The sequence below is a fragment of the Rhipicephalus microplus genome, chromosome 2 (assembly GCF_043290135.1).
Source record: "Rhipicephalus microplus isolate Deutch F79 chromosome 2, USDA_Rmic, whole genome shotgun sequence".
Classification (NCBI taxonomy): Eukaryota; Metazoa; Arthropoda; class Arachnida; order Ixodida; family Ixodidae; genus Rhipicephalus; species Rhipicephalus microplus.
The window spans coordinates 299026241-299040149 of NC_134701.1; the positions used below are offsets into that span (position 1 = coordinate 299026241).

General features: G+C 52.7%; 1 protein-coding gene and 1 long non-coding RNA gene across 11 annotated transcripts in view; one reads left to right on the forward strand and one right to left on the reverse strand.

Annotated features, from left to right (window-relative positions):
- LOC119178697 (fat-like cadherin-related tumor suppressor homolog) overlaps window positions 1-13909 on the reverse strand; it is an 812220-nt gene that overhangs the window by 341908 nt on the left and 456403 nt on the right. The gene's annotated exons all lie outside the window — the stretch shown is intronic.
- Window positions 1-13909, forward strand: part of LOC142783826 (uncharacterized) — a 56033-nt gene that overhangs the window by 7524 nt on the left and 34600 nt on the right. For all 4 annotated transcript variants that reach the window (XR_012888493.1, XR_012888494.1, XR_012888495.1 and 1 more), the window contains exon 2: window positions 219-437. This is a non-coding gene — a long non-coding RNA (uncharacterized LOC142783826). The remainder of the gene's footprint in view (window positions 1-218; window positions 438-13909) is intronic.

Consider the following 13909-nt stretch of genomic DNA (forward strand, 5'->3'; position numbering starts at 1 on the left):
CTCCATTGAAAGTGTGGCCACCATGGCGGGGATTCCCAACGTGGCGGGTTGCGATATATTTTTTTTTAATGTTAGCTTTGAAAAACACCAGTTCACATGTACATATATATATGATAATACTGAAGTGTTCACAAAACTATGTCGTGGACAGTGACAATAGAGCGCTGAACAACTGCTTTGCTGTGGCTAACTCTCTGCTGCCCTTTCGTGTTCGCTAGGTTTTTCACGCCATCCCCAACACTATTCAACTACTCACGAGAGCCCACCAGGCCGAAGCCGATGATAGGAGCTGGCTTGGTCAAGCCACGTGGTGGACGGCTTGTGAAGGCACAAAAGATCACTTGAGAGCAGTTTTGGACAGGCGCAGCAGAAGCGGATAGGCGTAGCGTGACACCACATGGCGCTGCACTTCCACCCCTGTACCGATACCACCCCAGGTGAAAATTTCCTGCTGGCTTTCTGCTGGGAGCTGCTAGTTTGTGGTGGAACCAGCAACTAACCCGCTGGTTGTACTGGTTCCAGCAGTGTGCTTACTGGTCTTCTGCTGGCTCCAGCAGGGTGCTTAACGGTTTTGTGATGGTCTCATCAGGCAAACCACTGGCTGTACTGGTCCCAGCAGAGTGCTTACTGGTTTCTGGTTTTCTGTGCTGCTTCCAGCAGGTTACTGGTTTTTCCCTGAGATGCTGCTGGAACCAGCAGATAACTTGTTTGTTTTCTGTCGCCTTGATCCAGTTACAGCACTGAATGCAGTAGTGACGACATAGCATAGCGTGCATTCACAGTGATGCTACCGAGGTCTTCCATAAGGGAACAATTTTCGGAGCAGCAAAATTTTCTACTTTGAAGCAGAAAAATGTTTCAATTTGGGGCAGTCTGGAGCAGCTAACTTCAAATCCTGGAGGAGAAGCAAGTTGAATTTACATTCAAGGACATGAAAAAATATTCCGAGTTTTTGTGAAGAGCTAGAAATATTTAAATTCACTGCAAATTTCATGGTGCCAATCATCTATGAAATAACATTAAAAATACACCTATGTGGTTATGAGCTGATATGATAGACAAATGCTGTGACGTACAACACTAGTGACTCACACAGTCCCAACTGCATTTCCCCAAAATGACTTCAAGAATAAAGAAGGTTCTTTTTCTTTACAACCGATTAGTCTGCTGCACGTAACATGAAGTCAATCTAGGCTCAGAAAGCCAACCTCTTCCGGCACTCATCTCTTGGCTGAAACTCCACAATTTAACAAACTTCATTCTCCTTTTGCAGCAATATTTTATGTGGCTAGAGCATTCTTTCTGTCTATACTCCAAAAAACCTCCTACCCTGTCCTCTAGGAAGCAGTAAATAAAATAACCTTCTTTTTTGCAGGGTACCTTATGCATACGTCTAAGACAACTCGAAGGAGAGATTCGTTTTGTTTTTAATAGGGTAGGAATTATATGGACATTCTGTACTGGTTTTTGCTGTCACCAGAGGTGTAACCAGAAATTTTAAAATACTGGGGGGGAGGGGAGCACACCTTGATATAAAGGAGGAGGGGCACGCAAAAGGTCACTTTGCACTATATATTAAGGGGGTGCTAACACCCCCTGTAAAGTTGTTTGAGACGCGTGACGCACGTGTCTCGCACAGAAGCCGTAATTCGAGCGTGACAACTGCCGGAAGATAGACGGCTTTGTGTTCGCCTTGAGTACCACTGCTGGTAGAGTGGTAGCGCCGGCGGTGACCCCTGGCAGAAGGCAGGCCTTGGTGGCGGGCGAGAGTTGAGCGAGTCTCTTCTGCGTGTGGCGGTTGCCGCGAACGGTTGCTTCTAGCGTGGGTCCTCAGCGCGTGGCACCGTGGGCCTGCGCACCGGGGGGCCCACGTGGTAGGTCAAGTGTTGGCGACGCCGCCTTGGGTGTGTTATTGTGTCTGTCATGTTACTGTATGGTTTGTTGTGTTAGTGTGTTTGTCATGGAGTGGATGTCCTGGCATGTTGATAACGATATATATCATTCGGCAGATGATATCGTCGTTATAAATTAGCTAAATAAATGTATATTGCTCTTTCATTTGTACCGACCACGTCTACTATGTCCGTTCACTCCAAGAGCGTGGCGTGGTGCTCGCTCGCCATATCGAGACCCCACACTGGCTGCCCAACGTGGAGCTCTTGGAGTATCAGACAACAGTTTTTGCGGTTTGGTACAAGCTTTTGCTAGAGCCGGGATGGAGTAGGCCTAGGGGGGGACTTCTTTGCTAGCATCGGTGGTGTGCTTTGTTGAGAAGCGAGGAGATTGGTTTTGCAACGTGTTTGAATTTGTCGCCAGGTTGACTTTTTAGACTTTTTATTTATTTTTTTTTTGCTCGCAAGTGTTGTTCTTTGTTGTTGTTAGCTCTCAAAACCATTGTTCAATTGAGACGACATATGGTCTGCATCATGGTGTGAGCAAGGCCTAGAGCACGTGGTTTGTAGGCCAGGCCCAAAGCGAGTGAGTACGGAAGCCTTGTGGATGATCCAATTTTCTGTAAATAGCTTCTTCTATCTCTTTGGGCTCAGGCAGCCGGGCGTCGTTGCTGTCTTGTATTGCAGCTCGACGGCGGGGTGTCGTGACACCGCCCGGGGCGGTAGACACCGATCGCTCGGTAAGCGGCTGCGTGCGGCGAGCAATAGGGCCACCTCACAGAGTGAATGTCTCCTCCCAGCTGCCTCTTCTGCACCTAGGCTGGGTGCTGGGAAGATGCCGGTTGTTGTCGAGCGACTCATTAGGCCTAAGGCCCTGCGCAGCCGCCTGTCGCACATGGCACAACTAGGTGGATCGTCGCGTTGAGGTGTTGCGCTCTGCTTCCGTCACCTTTTTTTTTTTTTAATCTTGCGATGCACGAGTTGGGAAAAGTGATTTTCGTTTTATTTTGATGGGCGTCTCGGTTGCCGTCGATGTATTAGCTAGCAGTACTGACCATCGTACCACGTGGCCGAAAGGCCCGAAGCTCCCTTGCCTAGGCCCTGCTCCATTGTTTCTTTCGAAGTTTTTTTTGTCTTTAGCGGGAGGGATGTCATCCACGGCTGGCTGTCTTCTGCACATAGTCAGTGTCCCTGGCCAGGAATGCAATCGTGAGGTCGGGTGATAGAGATGCCTGGCACCTGCCCAACTGTCTGCAGTCCGGCGCCCTCGTGAGTGCTGTCGCAACTGAAAAACGTGTCGGCGCTAGCGACGGTTCGTCGTGCAGATGGCAACGTTGCTGTTGCAGGGCCGGTACTGAGGTAAAGTCGAGCAGGACAGTGCAGCAGTCTCGACCGGCGGCGGTGTCGTGGTGATAGGACACTCGGACATGTGATGTCATTTTTTGTTTGTTAAATCTTGTGGGGATCTGAGGCGCTCTCGTGACCATTTCGCGGGCATTCCGCCGCACGGCCACACACTTTTGCTTTTTCTGTTCTGGTAACTGCACGTGGCGATAGATGGCGCCACGTGTGGGTGCGGCATGCGGTACGTGCGCGCTGAGGGAGCTGCTCTCTCCTCCAGGTCGGCGCCGGGTAAGCACATGTTATCCTTCGTCTGTGTCCCCTTTGGGAATCACCGGACTGTTGCCTGCCTGGGGTGGCCTTTGGCACCTCGGCAGGCGTGTTTACTTGAGTGCTAGCTTCGGTACCGTACGCTAAGCCCCAGCAGTGCCTAGTGCTTGAAGTGGTCGTACCACACCGAGCCGCACTTGCCGTGAAAGTGTGCAGCATAGCCGCGAGAGACCTTTTCCCGACCGGCGTGTCAAAGCTCGCCATTGCCAGCTGTGACATACTCACGGTTTTCCCCTTATTGTGAACGTCGCGGCCCTGTGGCTCGCTAAGCATGACCTGCAGTGATCTGCTACGGTGAGTAGAGGGGTCACCATACTGGCGCCCAATGCGGAATCAAAGGCTCATTAAGCCTTTGATTAGTCTTAGCCGAGTGAGCCCGCCTTTGCGAATCAGGCTCGCCGTGTTTACCTGCCTTATGTCTGTGCGGCGTGAGTTATGTCCGCTGACGCTTTTAGCAGATACCGCTTTGCTCGAGAACAGGGCCAGTCCCCCCTTGAGCATCACAATCGCGTACCCTCACTTGTCACAAGCCCCAGTCGGGATGACACGAGACGCTACGTAGCAGCTCCCACTTGAGAGGTAGCGTGTTTTGGGTCCCGGGCCATAGCCCAACCCGAACAGTGCACGCGGGCGAATGGGATTGCTACTGCTCCTTTTGGAATGCATGGCAGTTCCATGTCACCACGCTCTGAAACGGCTCTCAGTGGCGCTTCCAGGGCGCAGATCGGCACTGCGGCCTCAGCCGTAGCCGAATTTTGCCCGCTGGCTGCTACGCAACCTAGCACCCAAACTCATTTCAAGCATGCGCCTGTACCGCTAGCTGCAAGCGGCCTAGCAATTTCATGTGAAGCTGCCCCAAGAATCAGCTGTGAACAACAGGCGCTCCCCAATGTCATGACAGCCGGTATTCATTTTGAAACCGTCCCGCTTATCGAGCTAGGTGACAGTTCCCAATCGCTCACCTGCGCCACTAATGCACCGACAGTTTCCTTTGAAGCGGGCGCACAGACGCTGCTGCGAAATGCCGTCCAAATGATTCAGGCACTCACGAGGGCAGTCCGAATGCTTTCGGCCATTCCGAAACGCGCTCATCTCACTGTCATGTTGGCCATTTCGACCTACAGCGGGTATGGTGGTCTGCAAAGTGCAAGAGATTACCTGGACTCCCTCACACGTTATCAGAGAGCCATGGGTCTAGACGACCAGAAAGTGCTTGGACGCGTCGTCCCGGCTGCACTGACTGACATGGCGGCCAGGTGGCATAGGATTTCTGGAAACCGAGCAGCAACCCTCGATGAGTTCCGCGTGACCTTCCTGCGCTAATTCTTACCGGCTGACTACGAAAGTAGGATGCGGCGCGAGCTCGAGCTCCGCACACAAGCTCCTGATGAGTCATTTTAGGAGTACGTACACGCAATGGAAGACCTTTTTTCTATCGCTGAGCCCAGAGCCTCGAACGAGGAGCACGTCGAACAGGTAACCAGGCAGGCACACCCGAATTTTTCGGCATACCTGCGCGGCAGTCGCTTCCGTGATTTTGAGGAATCGGCCGTCGAGGCAAAGCGCGATCCAAGGCAACATTCTCACCGCGCGTGCCTATCACCGGCCACCGCCAGCAAGCGAGGCCCTTGAACCGCGCTGGCGTGGGGAGGGGCCATGACCCTTCCCCAGCGGCAACAGACCGCCAGAGCTGCCTTTGCGGTTGCCGCTACAGGTCGGCGCACGTGGGAGATAAGCGAGCGAGCTTTAAATCTCTACACGTACAGGAGGCATGCTGCCAGTGCTGCATTGCAATTCGACGCGCGCGAGCAGGGACGAAATTCGACCCAGCGTATCACCAATGGTGACGGTCGTCAAAGCGGTTTCTTTGATCACCCGGCGAACCGACCTCTGGAGCTCGAAGCTGCTCCGTCTTGGGAAAAGGACCGCGATGGAGTGCGCTGCTTTCGCTGCCGTCAACGAGGGCACATAGAAAGAGAGTGCTCCGCATTCGTGTGCCTCCTGTGAGGAAGGAAAATGGAAGCGCGGGCCAATCGTGAAGGCTTGAGCGGCCGAGGCCTTGCTTCTCCCCTCTGCGTACCGGGCAAGTAGTCTTGCTGGTGCGCACGCGCCGCTTATTTCGGTCACCGTTGTCGGTCTCAAATTCTCGGCGGTGCTGGACACGGGCGCAAGCGCTTCGCTGTTTGGCGAACAGGTGTTGTCTCACTTGCAGAAGCGCTCATTGCACTTGCGGGACAGCCGAATGACATTCACCCTCGCGAAGGGCGTGGCCCAGTCAGCGGGCGCTGTGAGGTTGGTTGTCAGATGGGGAGGCCGAATGAGACGAGCGCGTTTCGTTCATCTTCCAGGGCTCAGTGTTCCTGTGATTCTCGGTCGGGACTTTCTCCTAAAAACTGGTATTGTAGTGGACATTGCGAATGGAGGCTATCGCGACAGACTTTTTTCGGAGCTAAAGTCGTTCATCAGCCCACCGGCGCTTTCTGTTGCCTGTGCAACAGGAGTGTTGAAACCGTGTCTTGTGCAAACTTTGGGGCCAGGCCCCTGCGCTATGCACTCGTTGGCTCAAAATCCCCATTGGGATCGAGCGGCATCACACGAAGAGGCTCCGTATCCTTTGATCGCCTGGCGACTCAATTGGATGATACACAGAAAGCTCGTCTGTCAGCATTGTTACGTGAACACGATGAGCTCTTTACCGATCAACCAGGCTGTACCGATTTGGTGAGCCATTCGATCAAAACTGGCGACGCGCTTCCTTTGAAGTGTATTCCCAGGCCCGTCAGCCAGGCCAAGAGGCAGGTAAGTGATGGCTTGCTGGACGAGATGCTCTTAGCTGGCATTGTCCGCCGTTCGTCCAGCATCTAGGCGTCTCCAATTATGTTGGTGCCTAAGAAAGATGGTAGTCATCGTTTGTGCGTAGACTACCGTGGTCTGAACGGAGTGATTTGTAAGGATGCCTATCCGCTCCCCACGATTAGCTCCATTGTAGAAAACCTTGGCACTGCGCGGTATTTTACCACAGTGGATGCCTCCAAAGGTTACCAACAGGTTCGGATGGATGAGCGTGACCAGTGCAAGACCGCGTTCACGTCCCACACAGGGTGATTTGAGTTCACTCGTATGCCCTTTGGTTTTTACAATTCTCCTGCGACTTTTCAGAGACTCATGGACCGTGTCCTCGGGGAAGCAAAGTGGTCTTACTGCATGTGCTACCACGACGACATTGTGATTTATTCACGAACATTCGAAGAGCACTGGGCCCACATTGCCGATGTGCTCGAGAGGGTGAGAGCCACCGGGATGACGTTAAATCCCGCAAAGGCCCAACTAGCGCAAACCAGAGTTCAGTTTCTTGGCTTCACGCTGGGCGAAGGCTTCATTGAGCCTAATCGGGAGATACTTCGAGCAATCCTCGATTTCCCCGCGACCAAGGAAGTACGCAGCCTGTGCCGCTTTCTCGGAAGGGCCAATTTTTACCGCTCGCTCATTCCGTCCTGTGCCCGAGTGCAGGCGCCCTTGACAAAGGCCTTGGGTAAGTCAGCTGAGTGGCGATGGGGACCTGAGCAGCAAGAGGCGTTTTGGCGTCTGTCTAGCGCCATTGCGGAGACGGCGCAGCTCAAGCTCCTCGACCTGACCAGACCGTTTGTTGTCCACACTGATGCAAGCAATCTGGGATTAGGAGCAGTTCTCCTACAGGAATATGATGGTGTGTTGCAGCAGTTGGTCTTTGCCAGCCGCTCGTTGATACCCGCGGAAAGGAATTATTCCGTGACCGAGAGGGAGTGTCTCGCTGTCGTGTTTGCACTGCGGAAGTTTGATGTCTACCTTGATGGGACACAATTTGTGGTTCAAACAGATGACAGCACGTTTAGCTGGCTCATGCGGCTCCGTGAGCCTGCAGGCAGGCTAGCGCACTGGGCTCTCCTAATACAGCATTATTACTTTTCAGTGCAGTATCGCAAGGGGAGCACTAATGTAGTAGCTGACGCGCTATCTCGTGCCCAAGTGTCTACCAGGAGCCTGGATCCTGGTGCGACAACCGCTAGCGGTGCCTTTGCGCAAGCGAGTGGCGCGGGTGAAACGGCGGCTGAGCCGCCTAGTGTAGAAAAGGGTGAGTGCACCGATGAGCAAACCTTTTCCACGGGCCAGGCAAGCAGCGCGCCGCGAAGCGGGCGAGAGGGGGAGCGAAAGGGAAGCGAACCCATGACGCCAATGCGAGCGGAGGCGATGGCTGCAGTCCTGAGTGGGAACGATACCAGGTTCTCCTTTGGGAGAATGGGAATCGCTTTCAGCAGACAAGAGTTACTGAAGGCCAGCAAGATGATCTGTTTTGTCGCGAGTTGAGCGACGGTCGCAGGGAGACGGAGCGCCGAGACGCTGCTGGTAGTATGGCGGGTACAGGGGGATGGGAACCGGTGTGTGTCGCTGGGTCCCCCACGAATACACACTTGCTGGACCATGATGGACTCATGCTGAAATACATAGCCACCCATGAGGAGTCAGTGGACCCGTTTAAGGTGGTTGTGCCCAAAAGTCTGAGAGGCGCACTGTTGCCAGCCTCTCACGACGAGCCCATGGCCGGTCACCTGAGTGGGTCTAAAGTTTTTGCGAAACTGAGCAAGGTTGTGACTTGGCGTGGCATGAAGCATGACAATTTTCGCTATTGCCGTTCCTGCCACGTCTGTCAAGCGGTGATATCAAGGGGTGGGAAACTGCCCGACTTGATGGAACCGATTGTCAGAGAGCGTTCATATCAAGTAGTCACCCGCGATTTAATGGGGCCATTCCCCAGGAGTAAGCAGGGGTTCATACATTTCATGGTAGTCTATCATTTTTCCAAATTGGTGAAGTTGTTTCCGCTGCGGAAAGTGACAGCGCGAGCGGTGCTAGAGAGGCTACAGGAAGTGTTTTGTCGGTTCGGCTTTCCGAAAAGATTGATCACGGACAATGCCTCGTATTTCACCGCTCGAGTGTTTGGTGATACGTGCCGTTCCCTAGCAATAGGTCACTGCACCACTTCGCCCTACCATCCCCAGTCCAATTTGACAGAGCGAACCAATCGTACGCTTAAACCGATGTTGGCGGCCTTTGACGAAAGTCAAAGGGACTGGGCAGACCATTTGAGCGAACTCGCGTTCGCAATCCGATTCTCCGAGATTCGCTCTTCTGGTTTATCTCCTGCCTTCCTTAATTTCGGAAGTGAGTTCGCAAATCCGGTGACCAGTATCATGCAATGCCAGCTCGGAGACGAGGAAGAACTGAGAGACTGTTCTGCTTACGCTTCAACATTTCGGGACAGGCTTTGTCGTGTTCTCAGTAGAGTGAGGCAGAGTTTGGCATCGGCCAGGGCCGAGCAAAAGGCCCAGTACGGCCGAAAACGTTGCCACCTTTCATTTAAGGTAGGTGACCTCGTCCTGAAGCGCAACCACGCTCTTAACGATGCGAGCAAGGGTTTCTCAAGTTCACTCGCTCCAAAGTGGCTTGGTCTGTACTGTGTGAAGAAAGCTTGGACTCCACTCACGTACTTGCTGAAAGACCCGCTTTCGGGAAAACTCAGCCGTGCCCACATCGCAGACCTGAAAGCTTTTGCGTCCAGGTCTGACGAGCCTGCGCCAGCGCCCAGTGGCTCTTCGCGCAAGCAACGGCGCACACCAGGCGCGGCGGACTGCATTCAGCCCATGCACCGGTATAATCTGAGACGTTGTCACCTTAGTGATTTCACGCCGGACGGCAGGCTTATTTCCGCAACCGAAGGCCCTCCTTTTTACTGTCTAGTCTCAGTTATCTAACTTCTTTACAGCCAGTGCTTGCAAAGAAGTCAGTTCCGCCCAGTTGCTGCTTCTGATTGTCCATTGAGCGTTCATGTTTTCTTCATTTTTTTTCCCGCTTTTTTGGCATGCGGAGGGGTAGCGACCGGTTATTCGCGAGAACATTCAAGGACGCTCTGGTGGTGCAGGTGTGTGTGTCTGTGTGTGGTGTGGGGAGGGGGAAGAACTGGGTCAACGACCCGTACTTAAACATAGGTGGCACTGGTTAACCGGGTCAACGACACCTACGTAAACATAGGTGGCACTGGTTGTCGGTGAGATGAGGAGGGGAAGCCGGAGACTGCCAGCGGTGCGCCATTTTCATTCTGGTGCCGGTCGTCGTGGTCACATGCCCTCCCGCAACATGCCCTCCAGCCAGAAGAAGTCCACCAGGCGGGCAGCCCGGCGGCCGGAACCAACATTGTCGGCACCTCCACCGGTCCCCAAAACGCCAAAACGAAGCATGGCGACGTGGGCGCGGCAGGAGGTGCCACGCTACTTTGTGAGCGACGCACCTTGGAAGACGCAGCAGCGTGTTCGGCGCGACCTGCCCCAGGACCGTGTCCCGTGGCCATTACGGAGCTGCACACTGGCGGACAGCGAGAAGGCAGTTGGATGCGCCCAACTGCCTACTGATGTTGCAGTGGAGTTCTGCGCCACGTTCCGTGTGACCGTGCACTATCAGTGCCACTATAAGAGTGCCATGCATGTGGTGCGGACAAATGCGGCTGCTGAGGGGATGGCCACCACGAGGAAGGCTTCAAAACCAGCCCCGCTCAGCCAGCGCTTGGACACCGACCTGGCGGCTCTGTGCGAACAGCAAATGGGGGAGGACCCCCATTGCGCGGCACCGCTGTGAGGGCTGCCACCGCCCGCAACCAGCGACGGGCCACCGATGAATGGCATCGCCACATTGGATGTGGACCGTCTCTTAGAACTATATAGGGCCACGCGGAGCCTTCCCTCCCCCCCCCCCCCCCAAAACGCTGCAGCATGCCAAATATATGTTGTAGAGAAGCCGCCGAACACTGAAATGGATCAAACTCTCAAGTGCTTTCTAGTGGGTCTGCCCAAAAAGAACGCCGCTCGCGCGGGGAGTCCGTGCTTGGCCGTTACTGTCGCCATTGTGTAGACTCGCTGTGTGCCGGCTAATAAACGCCATAACAATGTTTTTTATTTCTGAAGAGTATTGTTGTGTTCTTTCATTTTTTTTTTTCAACAGCAGTTGCAGAGCGAGGCTGAGGCTAGCTGTTGCCCATTGCATGACGTTTTTGTATGCATGGGCGATGACCGGCTGCCTTTGCAGACCGGTATACAGGGTGAATTAAGGAGAGGAGAATGTGGGATCTGAGGCGCGCCCGCGACCAGTTCGCGGGCATTTCGTCCCACGGCCACACCCTTTTGCTTTTTTTTGCTCTGATAATGGCGCGTGGCAATAGATGGCGCCACTCACGGGCGCAGCACGTGGTACGTGCGCGTCGAGGGAGCTGCTCTCTTCTCCCTGGTCGGCGCCGGGTAAGCACGTGTTTTCCTTCGTCCGCATCCCCTTTGAAAATCGCCGGACTGTAGCCTGCCTGGGGAGGCCTTTGGCAACTCGACAGGTGTGTTTACTTGAGTGCTAGCTTCGGTATCGTACGCTAAGCCCACAGGGGTGCCTAGTGCTTGAAGTGGTCGTACCACACCGAGCCACACTTGCCGTAGCCCTACGCGTACGGGGTTTGCCTCAACACTCGCGACCAGGCCCTTGGCCATCGTGAGAGTGCGCAGCATAGCCGCGAGGGACCTTTTCCCGACCGGCGTGTCAAAGCTCGCCATTGCCAGCTGCGACGTGCTAGCGGTTTTCCCCTTATTGTGAACGTGCGCGTGTGGGTGCCTTTGTTCCCCGTGTCCCGGGAGCGGACGTTGTACAATTGTTCAAGGTGCCACCAAAGGCAGTAAAGTGTTGTGTATTTAGTATTTGAACACTGTCTGTTTTGCCGCGCCGCGCTAAACGCCATATTAGTTGAGCGCCCGCGGAGCGGCCCGCTACACGCGAGTGGGTGACGGAGCCACGGCCCTGTGGCTCGCTAAGCGTGAACCCGCGGTGATCCGCAACGGTGAGTAGAGGGGTCATCATAAGCTTGTTTAGCTGATCTTTTTGTTTTTTGGATATGTTGGATTTAAGGTTGAGGAAATGTTGGGGTGCTGACACCCCCTGTAAAGTTGTTTGCGCCGCGTGGCGCGCGTGTCTCGCACAGAAGCCGTATTTCAGAGGTGACAACCGCCGGACGATAGATGGCGTTGTGTTCGCATTGAGTACCACTGTTGATAGAATGGTAGCGCCGGCGGTGTCTCCTGGCAAAAGGCAGGCCTTGGTGGCGGGCAAGAGTTGAGAGAGTCTCTTCTGCGCGTGGCGGTTGCCGCGAACGGTTGTCTCTAGCGTGGGTCCTCGGTGCGTGGCACCGCAGGCCTGCGCGCCGGGGTCCCGCATGGTAAGTTGTCATGTTGTGTATTTGTTGTGTTATTGTGTAAAGATGTCCTAGCGTGTTAATTACATTTGATGTATTGATTCAGTGGATGATGTCGTCTAAATTAGTTAAATAAATGTATGTATAAATGTTTGGTTTGTACCAACCATGTCAACTTTGTCCATTCACTCCAACAGCGTGGCGTGGTTTGCGCTCGCCAATTCGAGACCTCACGATATTCAATGACGAAAAAAATTTCGAAGATGATATGGACGTTTCCAATGTGCCCCTTCCCTCCTTTTCTGGGAACGCCACTGGACGTCATGCTTTGTTTAGTCCCAACCGATAACATTCCTGGTGCATTGTGTGTTTTACACGCAGGTAAAAGCGGCAAGCGGGGACAATGAACACGGCTAAAGCAGAGATAAGAAGAGCTGACCTATCTACTTTGCACTGAGGGAGGATGCGATAGCATTACCTTACATGCCAGGCCTCCCATTGAGTTTTACTCAAGAAGAGAGGAACATGAAGGAGGCAGGAGTTGTTATAAACTATGACTTCAAGAGTGTGATCGCTGGCATGCGCGCTATTTCTGGCTGGTATGCCCTTATACCTTGTACTCTCAATGCAAAAAGGCTGTGCGAAAAGTGCTTTGCTTTCTAGAGCGGCCATATAACATTATGCACTAAGCCTTGATCGCAAGGCGGTCACACCATCGTCGCGTCATTCGTATGTGCCGTTCGTGCTGTACAGATAGAATCGCAATTGTTTAGAGCAGCAGAGGGCATGCGTGTAAACACTGTTGTTGGCTTCGGCTTCTATCTCCCATTAGCTACAAGCATTTGTTGATGCTTACATTATAGCACAAGGGCCTAACAAATAGTATGACCATGTTTGGTATTATTATGGCGTCTCTCTTTACATATTTCTCAAGAAAAATGCCAGCTGGAGTGGCCGGCTGAGCACTCTAGACAAGTATGATTTCATCTGTACATGCATCAGCGTGCAAGAGATGTTCCAGTGGTGTCTAGTCACCCAAGTCACGGATACCAAACATCGCGCGTGCAGTAAGTTTTTGCGAGTGCGGTGAGTGCATCAACCTTGGAAACGGCAGCCATGCCGCTAGCGCTTCTCACTGATGACACCAAGCTTTATTATTTGGTACAACAATACACTTTGTAGGTATCACATTCATTGCTAAGACGGTAAGTGAAACTAACAAATTTTATCTTTTGGATCAGATATAGCGTAACTCAACAGAACTCTGGCTAAAGGGACAATGATGACTCCAGTTGCCGAAGCTGTTTTCGAGCTTTCAGTTATCTAAACGCAAAGCAGAGGTTAGTAGCACAGAAAGTTTATGAGCAGTCTCATTATGCCTCGAGTTAGCGCACACCAGCTACTGCACCCTTCAAGTGACGTAGCAGCTTCCCCTCCCCCCTCCCTTCAAAACAAAGCAATGAATGCAATGCCGTGATGTCCATTTTTTTTTAAATGTCCGCTATTGACTCTAGAAAGTCAGAGGCAGATGTGTAACAAGGCGTAGCCACTTCACAGGCCTTCCAATACCAGAAGCGCCAGCAATGGCCTGACTATAGCTGTGCAAATTAAAACCAAATTGTAGCTGTTCCGACCAGAAAGCATGCTTTTATTGTTGAGATGATGTTTAAAAAGAAAGCCGCAAGAATTTTCGGTTCATATTCTAGCAACCTCGATCGAGTTCGAAAGGGCAGGGTCTTCTGGGGGCTTTTACCGCCACAGAGATTATAAGCGCGAATGTGCTGGTGGAAGGAATTACAAAAAAGCTCTTCTGTATGATGATGCACGGTTAAGTATATTAGACAAAAAGTGTTAACACATTCTCATCATTCATATGTTCTTCTGCGGACGCAAAGCATGAAAAATTAAATCGTGATGTCCAGAAATAGAACGGACGTGACAGACATTTTGGCGGCAAGTGTGCAGTTATTAGTGAAAATTGCTTTATTACATGCCGTGTAACTCTTCAAACGAGCTATCAGCAGCGTTCCTAGAACGGACAACATTCGCCGATGAATTAACGCCACAGTTTCACACTACCAATTGGACTAGA